Below are 6,571 nucleotides of genomic sequence, written 5' to 3' on the forward strand. Positions count from 1 at the left end.
TTCCCTGCCATTCCTGCAGTGCTGACTGCACCCTCCCAAGCCCTTCCTGCTGCTCCCAGCACCCCCATGAGGTTTCTGAGTACAAGCAATCCCTTACAGGAGGTGATCCTGTACTTGTTTTTTTTTTTTTTTTTTTTTTGCGGTATGCGGGCCTCTCACTGCTGTGGCCTCTCCTGTTGCGGAGCACAGGCTCCGGACGCGCAGGCTCAGAGGCCATGGCTCACGGGCCCAGCCGCTCCGCGGCACGTGGGATCTTCCCGGACCGGGGCACGAACCCGCGTGCCTTGCATCGGCAGGTGGACTCTCAACCACTGCGCCACCAGGGAAGCCCCTGTACTTGTTTTGTTACAGAATCCCAGGGGCCCCTACCTCTGTTATTCTCAAATCACAATTCAAAGACACAAATATACCCCTCAAATTCTCCTGCTCTGATTCTGTGGGATGGGTCCCCATCCCACATCAATCCCTCCAGGCCAGAGGCAGGGGTGGCAGGGACAACAGAGACACAAAGAAATGTTGCAGCCCTCATGGGTTATTGTCTCCTCTCCCTTGACATGTAACCCTAGACTCGTTATCTTGAAATTAATCTGATAGGATCAGCTTTCCTATATCTTAATAGCAGAGGAATGGGGAATGTTTAAAGAGGAAAGTAATGTAGGCAGTTTGTGTGTGTGTGTGGTGTGTGTGTGTGTGTGTGTGTATCTGTGGGCAAATAAGATAAAAGGCTTGTGGATTTAGGCAACTAAATCTGAATGAAAGTGTTGGACCTTCATGTCCCCTCTTCTAGGCTTAATAAATTGCAATCAAGGCAAGTAACAAACGAAGGTGTGACGGTTTTCAAAGCTCCCCATTATAAGAAAATGAGTTCACTTCCTCTTTGCAGCATGCAGGACAGATCGCTTTGGTCGAGAAAGTTCAAAGTTATTGGCAGGAGTGGAGCTTTGGTTCGGGTGGGCCATGGAACTTATTTTCTGCTTTGCTGGTTGGGGACAACCAAGGTTGCATTCCTCAGTAAGGATACAAAGCAGGTGCCTCAGGCCTCGAGTAACTCAGCTTCTCTAGTTCTGGCTGCTGCTGCCTGCTCTATACGTATCCACTAGAACCTCAGAATTGAGCTCCAAAAGGACAGACAGGACAGTAACCTGAGATCGAGTTTGCAAACCTTTGGAACACAGGCTATGGCCAGTTTCCCTTCTGATGCCTGCTCTTCCTTCTTTCCTGAAGCTTCTGGGGGAAGCCCAGAGGGAGCGGAGGCTGCTGTGGCTCCTCCTCAAGCAGAGTTTACCCAGCGTTCACTGCTGCTCGGCAGACTGAGCTGCAGGAGCACCCGTGGCATCACCATCCTGGATGGAGCCAGAAAGCAGCTGTGCCTTAGTCCACCTGAGGGAGATGGGGAAAGTCTCACAGGGCAGGTAACCACATGGGGAGGTGAGATGGAGGGTTACAATGAGCGGTGTGATTGGCATGCATGGATGGGTCCTACGGAAGCAAGAGAGAGCCTAGATAAACCTGTTCTGTTCATCTTTACTCTGACTAGGTGTTGAAGACCTTTCCCAGCTCTGTTCCTGGGAATATGGTAGGATAGGCTATTCGCACCACCTCACGCATGGGGGCAGGGGAATGGTTAGCAGCAGTGACTTTTAAAGGGCAAAAAGTTTGAAATTTTGACTTTTTTTTTAATAGTTCATACTTTTTGTGTCGTGTAAGAAATCTGCCAAATACAAAGATGGTAAGATTTTGTCCCATTTTTTTTCTAGTTTTATATTTTTAGTTTTTACATTTAGGCCTATGATCCATCATGAATTAACCTGATAGATGGTATGAGAAGGGTGGGAGATTTTTAAATATATGCAATTGTTCCAAGACAATTTTTTGAAAAACATTATCCTTCCCACACTGAACTGCCTTTCCACCTTTGTCAAAAACCAAGTGACTATACATATGTAGTTCTATTTCTGGACTCTATATAGTTCCGCGGATCTATTCCATGGATCTATTTGTCCATCTTTACACTAATACTATCCTGATTACTGCAGCTTTGTAATAGTCTCGAAGTTATGCAGTGTAGCCCCCTCAAATTTGTTCTTATTGACATCTTAAGAACACTGAGTTTCCAATTCATGAACATTGTCTTATACATATCCCTTTTAGGTCTTCATTAGTTTCTCTCAGTAATTTTTTTTTTTTTTTTAACTATACAGGTCTTTCACATCTTTTGTCAAATTTACTAAGATTTTGATAATTTTGGACATTATCCATTGCATTGTTTTTTAATTTCAACTTCTGATTGTGCAAGGTAGGTGTATAGAAATACAATCGGTTTTCATATATTAATCTTGTACCCTGCATCCATGCTAAACTCATTTATTAATCCTTTTGTAGACACTGTCAGATTTTCTACAAGTCATCTCTGAATAATTTTAATTCCTTCTTTCTCGTAATTTTCTTTACTACCCTCTTGCACTGGCTAGAACCTCCCGTAAAATGTTCAGAAGTAATGACAGTGGACATCCTTGCATTGGACCTGTTAGTAGGAGGAATGCATCCAGACATTCACCATACTTGCTGAAGATTTTTTGGTAGAAGGGCTTTTTCAAACTGGGGAAATTCCCTTAAAACTCTTACTTGCTTAAAGCTTTTATCATGAATCAGTGTTAAACTGTCCAGCTCACTTTCTGTATCTATCAATTTAATCACATGATTTTCCCCCTGTATTAATACGGTGAATTACATTAATTGACTTTCAAATGTTAAACCTACTTTGCAATGCTGGGATAAACCCTATTTGGTTAAGATATATTATGCTCTTTATATGAGTCATTTGTTGAATTTCATTTGCTAAAACTCAAAGAACCTTGATGTTCATGGCAGGTAATCTTCTAGCTTTCCCTTCTCGCAACATCTTTTGTCTGGTTTGGGGATCAGAGCAATGTTGGCCCCATAGATGGAGCAGGAAAATATTTTTTCCTCTTTGATTTCTTGGGAGAGGTTGTGTAGAATTGGTGTTAGTTCTTCCTTGAACATTTACCGCTAAAGTGATCTAAGCCTAGAGGGATCTTTGTGAAATTTTATTTATTTATTTTAAAAATTTATTTATTTTTGTCTGCGTTGGGTCTTTGTTGCTGTGCGCGGGCCTTCTCTAGTTGCGGCGAGCGGGGTCTACTCTTCGTTGCGGTGCGAGGGCTCCTCATTGCGGTGGTGTCTCTTGTTGCAGAGCACGGGCTCTAGGCACACGGGCTTCAGTAGTTGTGGTGCACGGGCTCAGCAGTTGTGGCACATGGGCTCAGTAGTTGTGGCGCACGGGCTTAGTTGCTCCACGGCATGTGGGATCTTCCTGGACCGGGGATCAAACCCATGTCCCCTGAGTTGGCAGGTGGATTCTTAACCACTGTACCACCAGAGAAGACCCTTTTTGGGAGATTTTAAACTACAAATTAAACTTCTGTCATAGATAGGGCTGTTTAGATTTTATTTTATTATTTTATTTTTTTTTTGTGGTACGCAGGCCTCTCACTGTTGTGGCCTCTCCCGTTGAGGAGCACAGGCTCCGGACGCGCAGGCCCAGAGGCCATGGCTCACGGGCCCAGGTGCTCTGCGGCATGTGGGATCTTCCCGGACCGGGTCACGAACCCGTGTCCCCTGCATCAGCAGGCGGACTCTCAACCACTGCGCCACCAGGGAAGACCCTAGATTTTATATTTTTTCTTGAGTGAACTGAGATAATTTTTATCTTCCAAGGAATTTGTGTCCATGTCATCTAAACTGTCAAATTACCATAAGTTGTTCATAATATTCTCTTTTAGTTTTAGTATCTGTAGAATCTGTAGTGGTGTTTCCTCTCATTCCTGACATAGGTCATTTGTTTACTCTTTTTCTCCTTACCAGTCTCAACAGAGGTTTACTTTTTTTTTTTTTTTTTTTTTGAGCTTCTTAAAGAACCAGCTTTTGGTTTAATAAAATTTTCTCTATCATTTTTCTCTTTCCAATGTCACTGACTTCTGCTCTACCTTTGTTATTTCCCTTATTCTGCTTATATTTTTGTTTGCTCTTCTTTTTCTAGTTTCTTAAAGCGGAAGCTAGGGTCATTGATTTGACACTGTTTTTCTAACATAGGCATTTTAGTGCTATAAATTTCCCTCTAAGTACTGCTTTAGTTGCATCACAAGATACAAGGTCAATACATCAAAGTATAGAAAGTGCATTTCTATATACCAGCAATGAACAAGTAGAAACCAAAATTAGAAAGACAATACCATTTATAACAGCTCCAAGAAAATAAATACTTAGCTTTAAATCTAACAAAACTTATACAGGATCTGCATGCTGAAACTACAAAATGCTGATAAAAGAAACCAAAGATGTAAATAAATGAAGAGATATATCATGTTCATGGCTTAGTAGACTCACTAGCATAAACATGTGAATTCTCCCCAAACTTATGATATATAGATTTAATGTAATTTCAATCAAAATCCCAGCAGTGTTTTTGTATAGATAAGCTGATTCTAAAATTTATAAAGGCAAAATTGATAGAAAAGCCAAAATAATTTTGCAAAGAATAAAGATGGAGAAATCACACTACCAGATTTTTAAGACTTATACAAGCTACAGTAATCCTGACCATGTGGTATTGGTAAAAGGACAGACCCATAGATCAACGAAAGAGAATACAAAGTCTGGAAATAGACCCATACAAATATGGCTGATTGATCTTGACAAAGATACAAAAGAAATTCAGTGAAAAAAATAGTCTTTTAAACAAATGGTTCTAGAACAACTGGACATCCATCTATATGCTCCCCAAAACAAAAAACATAAACCTCACATTAAAAAAAAATTAACTCAAAACAGATCATAAGCCTAAATGTAATATATAAATCTATAAACTATTTAGAAGAAAATATAGGAGAAAATCTTTGAGAACTGGGACTAGACAAAGATTTCTTAGACATAAAGCCAAAAAAGCACAATCCATAAAAAGGAAAAAAAGTTGATAAATTGGATTTCATCAAAATTAAAATTTTTGCTCTATGAAAAATACTGTTAAGTGAATGAAAAGACAAGTTGCAGACTAGGAGGAAATACTGCAAAGCATGTATCTGACATCAGATTTGTACCCATAATACGTAGAGATTCTAAACACAACAGTAAGAAAACTAACAACTCAATTTAAAAATGAACAAATGAGGGACTTCCCTGGTGACCCAGTGGTTAAGACTCCATGCTTCCACTGCAGCGGGACATGGGTTTGAAACCTGGTCCCCTGGTTGGGGAACTAAAATCTCACATGCCATGTGGCATGGCAAAAAACAAAACAAAACAAAACCCACAAGGCACATGAAGAAAGAAATCGTGGCCCAATAAAAAAGGAACCAAAAAAAAAAAAAAAAAAGAACAAATGAGTTGAACAAACACTTTGCCAAAGAAGATACACAGATGGCAAGTAAGCACGTGAGCAGATATTCACCATCACCAGCTATTACGGAAATGCAAATTAAAACCACGATGAGAATTCACTACGCGTCTATTAGAATGGCTAAATTAAGAAGCACTGACAATATCAAGTACTAGTGAAGATGCAGTGCAACCTGTAACTACCTTTTTGCTGAATAACAAATTTTTTTCTCAAACACACTACGTAAATATGCTTTTATAAGAGGTAATATTTTGACATTGTGGTTTCAGGCAAAGACACACTCACCAGTTGACTCAACACAACAGTTTCTCATCAGAGACCATATGGAACAAATTTAAATTCACACCGTATTTGAATGAACTGTAACATGTTTTTCTTTGCGTGGTGGAATCTTCTAGATTTCATTCTGTTGTGTGCATTCACTCTTTACTCATTTTAAAAAGCTCTCTTATATTCAGCCTTGATTTTGTCCTAAGGCAGCGTCAGCAAACATCTTCTGTAAAGGTTCACAGTAAATATTCTCAGCTTTGCGAACCATAAGTCCTCTGTTGTAACTGCTTAACTTTGTCCACAGCAGAGTAGCCGGAGACAACAGGCATTCATTTCTACTGGGCGGGTTCCAATGAAACGTTACAAAAATGGACTGCAACGTGATTTGGCCCATAGGCCCAAATTCACCAACCCCCATTCCAGGGGCTGGAGTAGGAGATGATGAAGCTGTGGCATATTTAGAACATGGTTGGTAGCGACGGGGCAGGGCCAGCTTCCAAGGACACTAAGCATTTAATTAGCAGCTGCCTGGATTTGTTGGAGAAACATCTCAATTACTTGCACCTACTGGTCCCGAGGTAGTTTCAAGAGACGGCCCCTTCCTAACCCAGATCTCCTGCTTCAGCAGCACGTCCACGTTCTCAAGTCCTTTCACCATCCGTGCAGCAAGGGTGGGTGGAGCCTGAGGCGTGGAGGGGCTGAGGGCCTCTCTTAAGCGGCAGAGCTGTGTCAAGAGCCCAGTTCCCCTGAGCTCAACTCCAGGTCTTACCCACTGAATGAGCCCCCCTCTACAGGCAGGGCGCTCCCCAGAAAAACAGGAAGTACCGTCACCTGCCCCAACATGAAAGTAACTGAGTGTTTCTCAGGGCTGTCCAGGGTGGCATC

Source organism: Lipotes vexillifer, unplaced genomic scaffold (assembly GCF_000442215.2).
Source record: "Lipotes vexillifer unplaced genomic scaffold, Lipotes_vexillifer_v1.1 scaffold1129, whole genome shotgun sequence".
Lineage (NCBI taxonomy): Eukaryota > Metazoa > Chordata > Mammalia > Artiodactyla > Lipotidae > Lipotes > Lipotes vexillifer.